The sequence below is a fragment of the Schistocerca serialis genome, chromosome 1 (assembly GCF_023864345.2).
Source record: "Schistocerca serialis cubense isolate TAMUIC-IGC-003099 chromosome 1, iqSchSeri2.2, whole genome shotgun sequence".
NCBI lineage: Eukaryota > Metazoa > Arthropoda > Insecta > Orthoptera > Acrididae > Schistocerca > Schistocerca serialis.
In genome coordinates this window covers 1,251,465,729-1,251,483,368 of record NC_064638.1, presented here as the reverse complement: position 1 = coordinate 1,251,483,368, position 17,640 = coordinate 1,251,465,729, and the positions used below count along the sequence as shown (strand labels likewise).

General features: G+C 43.3%; 1 pseudogene; it reads left to right on the top strand.

Moving 5' to 3' along the window:
* The first annotated feature begins 15,628 nt into the window (after nucleotides 1–15,628).
* LOC126422248 (5S ribosomal RNA) lies at nucleotides 15,629–15,745 on the top strand (annotated as a pseudogene).
* Nucleotides 15,746–17,640: the final 1,895 nt, after the last annotated feature.

Below are 17,640 nucleotides of genomic sequence, written 5' to 3'. Positions count from 1 at the left end.
CTACTTCATCCTCTCCTGCCTTCACTATTTGATCTCTCAAAGCTACCCATTCTTCTTCTACTGTACTTCTGTTCCCCATTCGTGTCAGTAGTTCCCTAATGCTCTCTCTGAAACTATCAACAACCTCTGGTTCCTTCAGTTTATAAAAATTCCAACTCCTTAAAGTCCTACATTTTTGCAGCTTCTTCAGTTTTAATCTACAGTTCATAACCAATAAATTGTGGTCAGAGTCCGCAATTGCCCCTGGAAATGTCCTATAATTTGAAACCTGGTTCCTTAATCTCTGTCTTACCATTTTATAATCTATCTGAATACTTCCAGTATCTCCAGGCTTCTTCCATGTATACAACTTTCTTTCATGATTCTTGAACCAAGTGTTAACTTTGATTAAGTTATTTATGCTCTGTGTAAAATTCTACCAGGCGGCTTCCTCTTTCATTCCTTAACCCCACTCCATATTCACCTACTATGTTTCCTTCTCTTCCTTTTCCTACTGCCAAATTCCAGTCACACATGAGTATTAAATTTTCGTCTCCCTTCACTATCTGAATATATTTTTTTTTTATCTCCTCATACGCTTCATCAATCTCTTCGTCATCTGCGTAGCTAGTTGGCATATAAATTTGTACTACTGTGGTAGGCGTGGGCTTCGTGTCTATCTTGGCCACAATAATGCGTTCACTATGCTGTTTGTGGTAGCTTACCCGCATTCCTATATTTTTTATTCATTATTAAACCTACTCCTGCGTTACCCCTATTTGATTTTGTATTTATAATCCTCTCTTCAACTGACCAGAAGTCTTGTTGCTCCTGCCACCGAACTTCACTAATTCTCACTACATCTAACTTTAACTTATCCATTTCCATTTTTAAATTTTCTAACCTACGTGTCCGATCTGACCTTCCACGCTCCGACCCGTAGAACGCCAGTTTTCTTTTTATTTCTACTGATAACAACGTCCTCCTGAGTAGTCCCCGCCCGGAGATCCGAATGGAGACTATTTTACCTTCGGAATATTTTGCCCAAGAGGACACCATCATCATTTAACCATACAGTAAGGCTGCATGCTCTCGGTAAAAATTACGGCTGTAGTTTCCCCTTGTTTTCAGCCGTTCGCACTACCAGCACAGCAAGGCCGTTTTGGTTAGTGTTACAAGGCCATGTCAGCCACTGCAACTACTGAAAAGGCTGCTGCCCCTCTTCAGGAACCACACGTTTGTCTGGCCTCTCAACAGATACCCCTCCGTTGTGGTTGCACCTACGGTACGGCCATCTGTATCACTGACGCACGGAAGCTTCTGCACCAACGGCAAGGTCCATGGTTCACCATGGTTCCATGGTTCATTGGGGGGGGGGGGGGCCTGGAGATTAGTCCAAACTCTTGGCAGTTGATGTTAGAAGTAGAGCACTCGTTGACTGGGTGATGTCGTAAGAGTTAGCCAGACCCACGGAGCTGTTGTCTTTCGGAGAGGTGGTAACTCTCGGTCTTTCGGACTGGTCCGAGCTGCTTCCGTTTCCAACGCGGCGTTCTAGCACCGAATGTAAACTGGTTTTAACTAAGAGAGTAGGTTATTGGTCAAGTAATTACAATCTTTTCGGATGCTAAGTGACCTCTATCTAATATTCGGTCTGATTGGGCAGACAGCAAATTGTGCTCAAACGAGTGTCGTTTTAACTTTACCCTTGATCGGGACACGAAGGTGAACACAACTGTTGGGCACACGAAGCAGTAAGTCGGGACGGGAAGTAGTGAAAAAATTGTTGGTCAGGGTGAAAAGCTGTGCAGAATCTTGGTCGGGATCTGAGGCGAGAAATTCAGCCTCTGTACGAGCTGTGGCTACTTCTGTAGCTCAGAAGCCAACTGCAGTTGCTGTGGTCACAGGTCTTCTTATCGCCTGTCGCAGTTGGTAAGTTCTGGCAGCAAAGCGAGGCGAGATAATTGTGACGAGACAGGACCAGGTGTGTTTTCAGATAACCTCGGAAAATGTCGTTTAGAAGATGCTCGGGTAGCCGACGGCCTAACCATGATTCATTTACTCGGGCTCTTGCATGTGTTTTGCCAGTACCACGGGAACGATGCAATGATGGCGTCCGAAGTGAAACTGTGTAGTTATTTTACTTGAGTGACGTCGTACGTTCGTTACCAGACTATTTTATTCCTTTCCCCGTGGACCTTGCCGCTTGGTTTCCAGCAGCTGTCTAATTATACAGATTTCATGCTATGATTTCTACTCGTCTTCAGTGTGTGAGATGTAATCATTACAGTGTAACGTGTAACTCCTGCTATGGAATGTTTTGTAATAAATAATGGTCTCAGCTACCGCTCTTTCTCCTCAGTATTTATATATGAATCCCTTGATCGCACTGAACACTATCAACACCAGCTAAATACACGGCCTCGACTCACTTGTCAAGCCACCCCTCCTCTTCGCTTTTCCTTTGCCCACAATTTATTAAATACATCTAACTCGCATGAGGTCGATCTGTATATAAGGCAGTTTCACACCATGCAGATGAGAGTCACTGTGCATCTCAAAGCCTCACACCAATGGCGACTTTCAGAGTACTTAAATGTAATGTATTGCTTATCAGTAGGTCGTAAGACCCCTAACTGTTGTTCTACGGCCAGCCATTGTGGCCTAGCGGTTCTAGGCGCTTCAGTCCGGAATCACGCTGCTGCTACGGTCGCAGGTTCGAATTCTGCCTCGGGTATGTATGTATCTGATGTCCATAGGTTAGTTGGGTTTAACTAGTTCTAAGTCTAGGGGACTGATGACCTCAGACGTTAAATCCCATAGCGCTGAGAGCCATTTGAACGAAACCAGCGATTTGTCAGTAAAAGCAACAACAACCGAGCACCAGTATGTAGTAGCTCTCTGGAGCGACCTAAAACAGAACGAACACACAAAACTAGCTGCAAGAAAGACAGATACAAGTTCCGTTGGCAGAGCACCATAGAATTGTAATGTATATTCGAAAGGAAACGGTTACCAAATACTCGTTCGACAGATACTTGAGCATATCTTTCCTGTAATCCTTACCAGGTAGGGATAATAGAGAATATAGGCGACATCGAAAAATAAGAGGTACGTTTGGACATGGATTTCATTTAGTAAGCACGTGATCGTTAGGAAGGCACTGATAAAAGCAATAGTGACGGACTCTACAAGAGAGGCCCTGTGCATCTCGAGGAGATTATTTTTAAAATTCGTGTAGTGTGTATTCTAAGAAGTAAGATGTATGCATTCTAGATGTAAATGTAGAGACATGAGCAAACATTTTATTTCGCAGATTTATGGAAGTCAATACGACGAGAGCGTCAATAGAATCACTACTTAAACAGAAGCATACATACAGTCGTTCATCCTAACCGCCATTCCTCAATGCAATAGACAAGTAGGCATAAAGTTTGGTATCAGACGAACCACTTTATGCGGTTGCTTACAGAGTACATCTGTAGATGTATAATGTTTCCCCTTTTATTCAAGTGGCTTATCGCATCGTCGTCGTTATCATGGCAACTGGGAAAGCTGTGCTCTGTTAATAAGTATCTCTGGTTTGATAGATCATGAGCGTGCAGTGCAAACGACACAGAGGAGAGATAAGCAACTGGTGTTTGGAATCAGTGCTTCTTATCGTTGTTTAGAATAGGTACGCAGCGAATGATTTTATTCGCTCCTCTTCAAATTCACTAACGGGAGGTGAACACTGCATTTTCTTTGTTAATATTCTTGTAACCGTTCGGGGTGGTTCCTTGTTAATGCAGCCCGCCGTGCTTCCAAATTTGGCTGAGTGGCGCGCAAGGCAACAGGGCAAACTTTGGGCGGAAATTAAATTTCCGGCAGGTTGTCGCGTATCGCGTGCGGGCGTCCTCCAGTCTCGAGCGAGCAGGAAGCTGGTGTCGTGGTGGCAGGACGTGGCGCTGCCGACCCCCGACCCCTGCCGGGCAGCTGCTCTCGCGTCGGACGCCGGGGGTCGCTCCGGGGTAGAGGGCAGACGTGCGTGAGCTGTCACACGCCCGCCGCATGCTTACAGGGGGCATTGCGTCTTGCTGCAGTTCAGTGGTGTGTTTCACGACTCCCGATAAGAAGTGAATCTCAGAAATGATGTTCCAGTAGGTGTACAGCAAAAGTTGATGTATCGGGTAGTCAAAACAATTTTCTGGCAGTTAACCACAACATCCTCCAGTCTATTAGTTTTCTATACACAGTCCCCCACTGCGTTTTTCTCTCAGTGTGTGGAAGCTGTCAGAGACCACTCTAGGTATATTGGTACGGTTTCACTAAAAGCAGACTGGTTTCCAAAAGAAGGTGTGCATTTAAAATTATAACTGGTACGGCAGAAAAGTCGTTTGGCCGTAGATAGCGATAACTGTACATAATGCTACCTAAGCATAACATGGGCGGATAAAGCAACTATAATTATTTCTAAAAAATGCGTACTAAAGTAAAGTCACCCTAAACGTGAAGGTTCTTCTAGTTCGACGTCCTGTGTCCTATACTTCCTCCAAAGACTGAAATTATTTACACTGCCAGTTATAGTGAATTCTGAAACGTGGGGCAGCTTCCCGTTTTTCGCTTTAAAAAACCAATTCGCGAAGTGAAACAAGCAATGAAAAATACAAAAATCTTAGGACTGACCGAGAAATGAATGTGATCTCTGGATTTACGTTCTGTTACTTATTACGTTGTCTGTGACGAACATTGCAACTCAGCTAAAAGTTAAATATTTCATATTATGGTTGTAAATAAAAGCACGCCGGTTAAGCATCAAGGTAGGTATTACTGCAGCAAAAAATAAAACTACAAAACTATTTTTTTCACATTATGCTTTCAATTATAAGGAAGTCCTATCCGGTAAAAATGGATACCGGAAATTACATACCATTCAAAAGTAAAATAGAGATATAATTCTTAAAAATATACCCCCACCATGGCACTGAATTAGTATTTTTGAACATATTGTGAGATTTTTTACCGAAGTAAAGCTCTTGAATAACAGATTATTGAAAACTTCCTCAATGTGTGCAAGTAAAATGTACACAGTAATTAATGTGCATGTATCGATAAAGCAAGAAAATAAAACAAACCTAGAAAAAGTGAATAAATCATGGGATGCTGCAGGAAATGTAATCTCTAAATTCCACAAAACTGTGTGAAAACTCTACTGGGCCATTTTAATGTATAGTTAGGGAAAGAGTGCAAAACCGGCAAAAGAACCGGTGCGCTCCTTGCCCACAAACTGACCAGTCAAAATAGGAAGAGGATTGTTGAACTGTATACATAATTTATCCTCAAATTATGTTAACACATCTTAAGAAACAACCCTTAAAACAAAGCACATGGCTGTCACCAACAAGTATATGGATGAATTTCAAATTGAACATATCGCAGTCTTGTGTCCACATCACAATGTTCAAGAAGGCAAAGGAGCACGTATTGACACAGACCTCTACATAACCAAAAATTTGGCAAAGGATGTCATTAATTCCAAAATTTGATACTACTAAAATTGAACCACTGCTATTAACAAACAAACTCGAGAAAAAGTAAGCGCAAAGTTGCAATCAACTGCTCAAACCAGACTCCTTCACAATGATGAAAGAACGCTCTTGTAGAAATGAAGTGTTTGAACAGATGAAATCTCGACACAAGGCATTCAAAAGATGGAATAGTAACAAATCCGAAAACGCACAAGGCTTGTTCTGGCAACTACAAAAGAGACTTAAAAATTAATTACACAAACATGGAGGGCATATAAAAACAGTCAACGAAATGAAATTGAAGATTTGCAAAACATAACATCAGGACTTCTCAGAACACTTTAAAACAAATCAAATTGGATAGCAGCCCAAGTCTCTTCTTCAAGTAGTAAAACGTACAACTGGAGCTTGAGAAACAAGAGAACAGCACAAAAGTTCGCAAAAAAATTTAAGAAACTTCTAAATTTCCCTGAGTCCACAGACAGATTTCTGCCGGAAGTTCCCTTAGAAATCAATCAAGATTTGCAAGTACAAAAGGAAGAGGAATTAGCTAGACAAACTAAAAGATTAAAAAGTAACGGAGTATCTGGTGTAACCAATGAAGACAACATTATTTCATACCTCCAGACATCACTTAGCCCAAAAACTTTTACACCAACCAGGCAAAACATTTGGCAAACTGAGAAAACTGCGGATGATTTCAAAAGTGAAATTGATACATCGTCTAAACAAAGAGGGAGACGTGACGAATGTTAATAATTACAGACGGCGTATTCTTCGACCTGTCCTGTACAAAATTGTACCTCAGTTTGTGTTGAGCTGAGAACAAAAACCAACTTGAGTGAAAAATTTTTGAATATCAAGCAGGTTTCTGATCAATCAAATGATGTCCAGAGCTAATTTTAGTTCTGAAACTAATTCTCAGACTTAAAACAATTACGTAATGATACTTCGAACCTTTGAAAATTTTGTGAATGCTTATGAGTCAGTGAACCGAAGTCTCCCTTCAAGCTTCTGCAATATCAAGATCTGGAGCTCAAAACCACAGCGGTTGTTAGTGAATCACTGACTGGCACAAAATATAATGTAAAATTCATGCGAGAAATTCCGGGACATCTTGAAATCAGAACGAATGTGGAAACGGGATGACAGACCCTCTCTTTTACTCTTCAATTTCGTCGTAGAAAATGTAACCCAATAGTGGTGAACATTAATATCAAATCTTACAAAAAAAAATGGTTCAAATGGCTCTGAGCACTATGGGACTCAACTGCTGTGGTCATAAGTCCCCTAGAACTTAGAACTACTTAAACCTAACTAATCTAAGGACAGCACACAACACCCAGCCATCACGAGGCAGAGAAAATCCCTGATCCCGCCGGGAATCGAACCCGGGAACCCGGGCGTGGGAAGCGAGAACGCTACCGCACGACCACGAGATGCGGGCTCAAATCTTACAGCTGACGATCTAATCACATTAGGAAGAACCATTATGACAGACTGCTAATCATTTGCAGACAAAAGAGTAGGTCTCTAGGTATCAGTTGAAAAATTGGAATCAGAAAATTCGAAAGAGTTTCTCAGTTTAGAAAAAGAGGCGAAACAACTGAGGGAAGCAGCGTCGAAAAATTGCTTACGAAATTCGTTGTCACAAAGCGGAAACAGACTGTCTTATAAAAGACGTTTGTAACAAAAGCTATCTTTGAAAATACCCCCAACTGACACTGAAACACAGTCACGAAACTAGATTGTTTTTATGGGGATGACTCATCTTAAACAGAAAGAGGAACACTAAAAAAATCCGAGAGAAACGAAGAAAGTAATCAGTAAAACTTTAAGTCCAGATATAATGAAGTGGTAAATTGCAAAAAGGAAATAAAAAATGAAGTGGTAAATTACAAAAAGCAAATAAAAAATGAAAAATATGATGACATGAAATAACACAATCTAATATTTTATGGGAACAATAAAAAATGGAACTAACTAAGTTAGCAAGACATTTTATGGGATTCTACGAAACCTACAGCAAAGCTAAAACTGAAACAAGAGAATGGATTGGTGCAGTGAAGGGAAGCCTGAAAGAGCACGAAAGTACAGCTTGACATGCCAAATAGAAAAGAAACAAATTGACAGTTAGACGGGCAGAAAAAACTCTAGGCGACCGAAACAGCTTGAGCAGACAAGCGGAAAGAGACTAGTCCGAGAGAATGGAAGTGACAGGGCACAAATAAAAACTAAAAGAAAAACCTTCAGAATATCCTTATTGGACATCACTTTGTACAATAGGGTCCAAACGTGAGTAATAAAATTTTATCCTGGTGCAAACGCTGGCTATTAGATCCCAGTGTGGAGAAGAGCACAATTGTGCACGCCACCCAACGTAAAAGCGTAGTGCCATTTGACTACAGGATTAATTAATGACAACTAAAGTCAGTTACGTCATAAAAATATTGAGATTAACGATGTATAAAGATATTAAGTAGCACTGTAGCACCTCAAAAATCGAGTGCTTTCCTTCAACAGTCTTATTGGTGATCCTACCGATAATACTATGAATTAATTCAGCAACGAAAGGAATAGTGATGTGATTAGAAATTTAATTTGTTTGTCAGTTTAGATTCAATATAATCTCGTTAGAGTGGGCAAGGAGAATATTCAGTAAAGTTCCGTGGTGCAGTAGCCGCTGCACCGAAAGTTTCGGTTTGACGACATTTTCATTTATTCATTAATTAAAACCCACAAGGTGGTACCTGATATGGAGCAGCCGTTTATCGTTACGACGTTACCTATCGGTTTTCAGCTGGGTAATTACTCTCTAAACAGCATCCCACACGAGCAAACAAATCCCATCTTCAGCTGATGCTCGTTTCGCTGCCAGCTAAGAGACCAGTAACAGCCAGCCAGGTCGGAAGACGAGCAATGTGGCCAGAAATGGAGAAAATCGCAGAGGGGGGAGCTGGACAGTGACAAAAAAATTGCTCTAAGCACTATGGGACTTAACATTTGAGGTCTTCAGTCCCCTAAACTACGTAAACCTAACTAACCTAAAGACATCACACACATCCATTCTCGAGGCAGGATTCGAAACTGCGACCGTAGCAGCCTCGTGCTTCTGGACTGAAGCGCCTAGAATCGCTCGACCACAGCGGCTGGCGGGCAGTGGCAGCTCTGTGTCCTTGGCACTGGGGCCATTTAGCCCCACAAACATGTTCACTTCACCTCGTCCCAATTCTAGGCGGTCGATTTAGCTCGCCAACATACGCCTAACAGAGTTCGAACGTGGGTACTTTGCTGAAGCTTCTTTCCTCCATTCACACTGGCTGCCAACGGGATGCAGTTGCATTGGTCCCTCCCTGACCTGGTGCGTGGCTGGAGGCAACGACGCGATTGGCGATATCTGGTTTTCTGCACGCTGACGAGGGTAGTTTCATGTCTTTTGGTAACAGGCCTAACAAATCTCCGAGCACTCTTCGTCTCGCTCTCATTTTGTGCCTGCTCTCGTTCACGTTAGCTCATTATTTTTAGAACATCAACAGTCCTTCGCGATTTTATTGGCGGTTCACCTCTACAGAATCCACCACAAGGAGAGATGCAGTTGCTGCCGCAGAAAACCTAGACCTCGCGACGAAGCCAAATAATGAACGTCTACTGATAAGCCAAAACATTATGACAACTGCCGACCGCAACGTTGTATGTCGCCTGGTGTCGTTACGAACACATGATGATACAACAAATGTATGTACGCGGAGGACATACGGACACGTGATCATCTTAGCGAAGATGTGGACTGCAAATGGAGAAATCCACTGAGAAAAGAGACATTAACAATGTGGCAGACTAGAACCGCAAAGCTGGTCGAATGTTCACGCGCTTCTGTCGTCAGCATCTACCGAAAAAGGCAGGAGGGCAGTGAAACTACCACTATGCGCTAAATGGTTGGACGTCCGCAATTCATCACAGAACGTGGGGTTAGAAGGCTTGTCTGTTCTGTAAAGTAGGATAGACGGTGATTGTGGCATCTTTGACGAAAGAGCACAATGCTGGCGCAGACACGATTCCTTCGGAGCACACCGTTCGTCGTACATTATTCAACATGGAGTTCCGCAGCAGACGACCCGTACTTGTTCACATGTTGACCCACCGACATCATTAATTACGATTGCAATGGACAAGAGACCATCGGGATTCGACCACCGATCAATGGAAACGTGTTGGCTCTTCAGGCGAACCAAATTTTTGCTACACTGCGTCACAGGTCGTCTCCACAAACGCCGTCCTGGTGGCACAGGATTATGCTATGGGAGATATTTTCCTTCGCTTGCATGGGACCTATGGCAGTAATGGCATATACGCTCAGAGCTCCGAACTATCTGCATCCCTTTAGGCTTGATGTCTTCCCCGACAGCGATGTCTTCTTCCAGCAGTATAGACCTAATTGTCCGTGTGTCAGTGGCAGTACCGTGCTGCAGTGGCTTGAGGAGCAGTATAGTGAACTCACGTTGATGTCTCCGCGTCCGAATTCGCCTGATGGAAACCATATGGAACCTATCTCGGTCGCTATCGGGCGCCATCGCCGCGAACGCAAATCTGGGGACCGGTATTTACGCGAATTATATTACATATGAGTAGGCATATGATTCCATACACCACCATAATCTACCAAAAAACTGTCCGACCGGAGAAACAATGATGTATTTCGTTTCAAAGACGGAGAAACAAGCTATGAAGCAGGTGGTCAAAATGTTTCGGTCCATCAGTGTACGTTGGGAGTTCTGTCTCAATGTGAATTCTCATCCTCGCTGTATCTACATCTACATCTACTTATACGTCTACATCCGTACGCCACAAGCCACCGTACGGTGTGTGGCGAAGGAGACTTTATTAGCACAGTCACATCCTCCGTTTCCTGTTCCTTTCGCGAATGGTTCGCAGGAAGAACAAATGTCCATGTTAGCTCAAATCTTTTCAATTTTACGTTCATGGTATAATGAACTGCTACATCGTAAAAAAATTAACTAAGTAACTTGACCTTTGACTTAAACGCAGATACGACAGGTACCGCATGTAAACATTTTTTATTGTTTTCAATAGAGGCATACATTTTAAAAAAATTTACCTAAGCAAAAGCCTGCGAAAAAAATTTGACTATAGATGAATATATTTTCTTCGTGGATGCTGTAAGGAGAGAACGGGTTAGGTGCAGGATGAGCTGGCAGTCGAAGATGTTCGTTTCTCCGATTCTCAGAGATCGCCAGGCAAAGTCGGAGAAAACTGCTACAATTCGCGATGAAGACTCCGTCTCTCTTGGCAGCTAAAGTACTCACAGTCGCAGTAAGATTTTCTGGAAACACTTTCAGAATGAGAAGGTTGAACAACGGTGGCAGTATGATATCTTCTGACTAGCAAAATGGGCGCTTAGGGAATGTCTTTAACAACAAGCTGACGGCGAAATATTGCTCGTCGTTCGGACCGTGATAGTAGCTGATTCCCCCAGTATTGTTAATTTGCCAAGAAATCACTATGTGCTGTGTTGCTAATCACATTGATAGTTTTCATGAAGGTCCGGGGATGTAACATCGAATGAAAGCTCGTAGACGATATTTACCTTCTTTTTCATAGGAGACATTCTTTTATCTTTGATAATTGCGGTTTGTATCTCCTCTCCACTTCAAATTACGTTTATATGCAAACTTATCTTTTCACAGCAAATAGCGTTGTCGTCACAGTAAAGAGTGTTGTCGTCTCAATTACTGTAGCGTATCATCGCTGGTACTCGCAGCCGGAATGTTACAATCACATTACATTATGTAGGGACATCACGTATGTTCCTGGCAGTGCTTGTAATAAAGTCCAAATGTAGAAAGGTGTATTTAGGGATATTAGAAGGGCCCCTGCTCGAACGTTGGTAAGTCAGAAACATGAACTGCATGGGCACCTCTATGACATCCTCGCGCATTCTAAATGAACTTGTAAAGGGCACGATCACTGATAATGTTCAATACGTTGGCACCGCTCACGCATGCTAAATGAACTTGTGAAGGGTACGATTTCTGACAGTGGCTACTAGGTTGGCACCACTCTGCTTCTCTGAGTCGTCACTGGGCAGAGATGCTGCCCGCTCCCTATGGCGGACACGGTGACATCCTTGCATCCCTGAGTTGTGGCAAGCAGTCCTGTAAGAGACGAGCTCTGGCTTGCTGACTGCGGAGAGCGCGAAGCCACGCCCCACAGTGGTTACTAGGTTGGCACCACTCTGCCTCTCTGAGTCGTCACTGGGCAGAGATGCTGCCCGCTCCCTATGGCGGACACGGTGACATCCTTGCATCCCTGAGTTGTGGCAAGCAGTCCTGTAAGAGACGAGCTCTGGCTTGCTGACTGCGGAGAGCGCGAAGCCACACCCCACAGTGGTTACTAGGTTGGCACCACTCTGCTTCTCTGAGTCGTCACTGGGCAGAGATGCTGCCCGCTCCCTATGGCGGACACGGTGACATCATTGCATCCCTGAGTTGTGGCAAGCAGTCCTGTAAGAGACGAGCTCTGGCTTGTTAACTGCGGAGAGCGCGAAGCCACGCCCCACAGTGGTAGATGATGATGATTGGTTTGTGGGGCATCCTTACAAATTCCCAACATTCGCTCAGTCCAAACTCACCACTTTCATAAATGATGAGCACAACACAAATACCCAGTAATATCGAGGCAGGTGAAAATCCCTGACCCCGCCGGGAATCGAACCCGGAAACCCGTGCTCGGGAAGTGAGAACGCGACCGCGAGACTACGAGCTGCGGACACACGGTGTTGGAGGCAGGCCCTGTGTTGTAGGGTGCTTGGTGCCTGGAGCGTGTGTCTCGCTGGCTGTGATTTATAACATATCAAATACGGTAACTCACTGCGTGCCCCTCAAGTAAATGCGATTGGCAAGTGCCCTTGGAGACAGAGCTTCGACCAGATACTGTAAACGGTTGTTTCGATAATTCTGCCGTCGCTAAGACACACAGTTTGAACCTGTTCTTGTTTTCGGTAAAGTGTTGTAATATGTTTTAGTGGCCGTTACATTCCGCAGGGAACGACTGTTTAAACTCTTAAAAACTGATGTATTTAACATGTTGTTGTGTCTTGTTTAATATTTAACTGTTTCAGGTAAATCTCTGGATAACGGCTAAGTTAGTTGTACACTATACGTGCGAATGATCATAAACTGCTAGGCGAAAAATTATGTTAACAGTCCCGCATGTGTGATAGAACCAAAGAGAGTGTTCAGTGTAAGCCTAGATTGAGCAAGATTTTACGTCCTAGTATCAACATTTCCCCTGTGTGCTGTCCTTGCCACGTTCGCACTGAAATGACGCTGCGGCGTCCCATATTTATCCAACGGTTGTGGAAATTTACAATTTCAAATTTTCCGACAACACCTGAATGAATATCGGTCTGTGACCAATTTGTATAATTCTATAGTGGTGACTAATGTTTTTTGTCTTAGAGCGTATTACATTTACTACAATTTATCTGCATAACATAGCCAGAGAATGCGGGATTACTGATCAAACATCAAGTCCATCTCCAGGCATCGTCGTCCTTAGCCGGCCCATTCGAAAGAGGAAGAAGAAGAAGTGGTGAAAGTCCAGCCGTCCTTGTGTTGACGTTGAAAGTAGAGGACTTCCACTTCTTAAGTAATGGTAGTTTTACAAACCTAAAAGGAGTTGCGTCATTCACGGTTTATCGGTTAAAAGTGCAGGTATTTTTATATGTGATACCTTAATATGTACACACATCACTGTGTTGGTTGTGTTTTCTCTGTGTTGAACACGTCACATAACTCATTATCTGATGTTTTCTGCACATTTGTATCTGTATCACTAATTGGGCTACACCTGTCAATATAGGGTACACATCCACACTTCAACACCTGTGGAAAATAAGCACAAATGGCTTGCTTTTACACAAGTACCTGGAGGTACTGACCAACCTAAAAATATTCTACTCCCATTAGCTATAATTATTAGTCTCTCAAATGAAGTAAATGCTGACGTAATGTTAACTTCTCAGTCACTAATAAAAATATATGCACTTGTACTCGTCACACCTTGTACTCGTACACCTTGTATGTACATTGTAAAAGTGTTTAAATAGCCAACGTAAATGTCATACATTCAGAAGCTGGACTGTAATACATGCGTCAATTTCTTATGATAAACATACACTTTTTAAGATACAAAAGCGTCTTGTTAACTTTATTCTTGATAAAAGTAGAAGAACAATAAGAATAATAATAATAACAGTAATTAACATCATTAATGTTACTGTTACTATTAATATTATTAGAATAAACAGCCACAGCAAAGTACGACTAGACAGAAATGAAATTATCAAGGATCGCAATATCTTTCAACATGCAACAAAGACGTCCGTGTAACAGAGTACAGATATTGTTTCGAGTGCCAGGAGATAGCATTGTGTTTGAAACACATTAAAATTTCAGTAGTGTTAGTGATTATCAGCTGTATTTCACCTTTTCTAAGTGACACTGCACGTTCTTGCTGTCTGCTGCACAAGTGGTTACTTATCACGCGCTGACGCTGCCAGCCGCCCGTTGTTCAGAGAATGCAGTAGTACGAATGTATTTCCAGTTGAATCGGCTCCTGAATGTCATCAGTCTGTGCTGCACAGCAGACTAAAGCCCCTGCAGCTCTCATTTCCCTGCAAAGCACACACCACTCAGTGTGTAACTCTCCTCGTAATTAAATGGGGAGTACATGGTGCTGGAAACACAGCGGGCCCCTAATATCAGGCAGACCCGCCATACAAATTTCTCGCAGCGGTAGCCTTGCGGCCATTTGATCGCCGCGTGTGTGAGCGTCGGTGGCTCTGGTTTCTGAGGAGAGCCGGTTGAAATGAACGCACGAAGTCGTTTTTAAAAAGTTTTGGAATACTTTTCAGTACAAACACTTATTTTACTTTAAAAATAATTGATACCTTATGTAGCACACATTTTTGTTATTTGAATCCACTCTTGAAAGATGGTTTTCTTTTCTCGATATCTGCTCTCAGCTTGACACTCCTCCAACACTTCTTTATGTGCAAGATGTCAGCGTTAGTGCAACCAAACACCTACCACGACGACTTGGATCAATATGCACGAGACAAACGGTTTTGCAGAGAGCAGTATAATTTTAGTGCATCATTGAATTTAGTGTATGTCTCTTCGTGGTATTATGTTGAAATCAGTTAATAGGCGTACAGTATTGAGCACTTTAATTCCAGATGTCTACACTGTACCGTGTAGCTCCGCTTTCACTCTTATTATGTTATGTCACGACCTCCAGAAAATATCGAAGCAGTAGCGAAGCTATCCTGCTCAAATGCCGTCTGCAAGTCATGGAGATTGGTCTGAGCTGTGTCCAGTATAAAGACATCACATTCGAACATTTCCTAACTTTGCGCAGTGTATCAATCTCGGATAACCTAGGGGTAGCACAAGGAACCTCTTTTACACCTACATCATACTCCGCAAGCCACCCAATGGTGTGTGGCGGAGGGTACTTTCGTTACCACTATCTGATCCCTGCAACCCTGTTCCCTCACGAACAGTGCGTGGGAAGAATGATTGTCGGCAAGCTTTAATTTCTCGAATTTTCTCCTCGTGGTCAATATGCGATATGTACATCGGGGGAAGTAATATGTTGTCCGACTCCTCCTGAAAAGTGCTGTAACAAAATTTCAATAGTAACTCTCTCCGTGACGCACAACGCCTCTCTTGTAACTCTTCCAGCGGATTGTTTAGCATGTCCGTAACGCTCTCTCGCCAGCTTAACGATCCCGTGACGAAACGCGCAACTCTTCTTTGGATCTTCTATATCTCCTCATCAGTCCTACCTGATAGGGATCCCAGATAGATGAACAATACTCAAAAATCGGGAGACCAAGCGCCTTATAAGCCCCTTCTTTCGTGGATGAGTTACATTTCATTAGGATTTTCGGATGAATCTGGTGTCTGCTTTTCCCACTATCTGTTTAATATGGTCATTCCACTTAAGGTCGCTCTGGATATTTACGCAAAGATGTTTTACGTTAGACGCTGTCTCCAGCTGTTTTTCATCAATAGCGTAGCTGTACAGTAGTGGATTTCTTTTCCTATGTATGTGCAATGGGCAACGGCCTTTCCACAGTGGATACACCGGTTCCCGTTAGATCACCGAAGTTAAGCGCTGTTGGGCGTGGCCGGCACTTGTATGGGTGACCATCCAGCTGCCATGCGCTGTTGCCGTTTTTCGGAGTGAACTCAGCTTCGTGATGCCAATTGAGGAGCTACTCAACTGAATAGTAGCGGCTTCGGTCAAGAATACCATCATAACGACTGGGAGAGCGATGTGCTCACCCGACGCCCCTCCTCTCCGCATCCTCCTCTGAGGATGACACGGCGACTCGGATAGTCCCGGTAAGCCACTCGTGGCCTGAAGGCGGAGTGTGTGTTTAAATACGTATGCGCAATGTGTTACATTTATTTACGTTCAGGGTCAACTGGCAGAGCCAGCACCATTCATCAATTTTCCGCAGGTCGTACTGGAAATTCTTACTATCTTCTGGCGTTACTATATTGCTACAGACAACTGCATCACCTGCAAATAGCCTCAAAGAGCAGCTGACGCTTTCTACTAGATCATTTATATACATCGTAAACAGCAACGGTTCTACCACACTTCCTGCGGTACTCCGGAATTACCTTCACATCTGTCGATTTTGTTCCGTTAAGAGCGACGTGTTGAGTTCTATCTGCAAGAAAGTCTTGAATCCAATTGCAGCTCTGCTCCGATACTCCGTACGCTCGAATTTTTTTCAGTAAACGGCAATGCAGGACGGAGTCAGATGCCTCACTGAAATCAAGGAACACGGCATCAACCTGAGCGCCGTTGTCCACTGCATTATGGATCTCATGGAGGAACAGAGCGAGCTGAGTTCCGTACGATCTCTGTTTGCGGAATCCTTGTTGATTTTTATAGAGGAGCTGTTCATTTTCCAAAACCGTCATAATTCTTGAGCATAAAACATGTTCCATAATTGTACAACAGATTGACGTCAACGATGTAGGTCTATAATTGTGTGGATCTGTCTTACGGCTTTTCTTAAAAACGGGAATGACCTGCGCTTTTTTCCAGTCGTTAGGTGTCTTTCGTTGCTCAAGCGATCTACGATAAATTACTGTTAGAATGGGAGCAAGTTCTTTCGCATAATCTTCATAGAATCTTATAGGTATCTCATCTGGACCTGAAGCCTTTCCACTACTACGCGAGTGTAGCCGCGATCGTTTATCTCAATATCTGCTATTTCGACTTTCTCACGACGCTTGAAAGGAGGGACAGTGCTACGATCTTCCGCGGTGAAACCACTTCGGAAGATCGAATTAATATTTCGGCTTTCTCTCTGTTATCTTCCGTTTCGGTGCCGGTGTGGTCGCTGAGAGAATGAATAGATGATTTTGACCACTTACTGATTTTACATACGACACAAATCTCTTAGGGTTTTTACTCAGGTCCGTTGACAACGTCTTACTATCTACATCTACATCTACATCTATACTCCGCGAGCCACCTTACGGTGTGTGGCGGAGGGTACTTATTGTACCACTATCTGATCCCCCCTTCCCTGTTCCATTCACGAATTGTGCGTGGGAAGAACGACTGCTTGTAAGTCTCCGTATTTGCCCTAATTTCTCGGATCTTTTCGTTGTGATCATTACGCGAGATATATGTGGGCGGTAGTAATATGTTGCCCATCTCTTCCCGGAATGTGCTCTCTCGTAATTTCGATAATAAACCTCTCCGTATTGCGTAACGCCTTTCTTGAAGTGTCCGCCACTGGAGCTTGTTCAGCATCTCCGTAACGCTCTCGCGCTGACTAAATGTCCCCATGACGAATCGTGCTGCTTTTCGCTGGATCATGTCTATCTCTTCTATTAATCCAACCTGGTAAGGGTCCCATACTGATGAGCAATACTCAAGAATCGGACGAACAAGCGTTTTGTAAGCTACTTCTTTCGTCGATGAGTCACATTTTCTTAGAATTCTTCCTATGAATCTCAACCTGGCGCCTGCTTTTCCCACTATTTGTTTTATGTGATCATTCCACTTCAGATCGCTCCGGATAGTAGCTCCTAAGTATTTT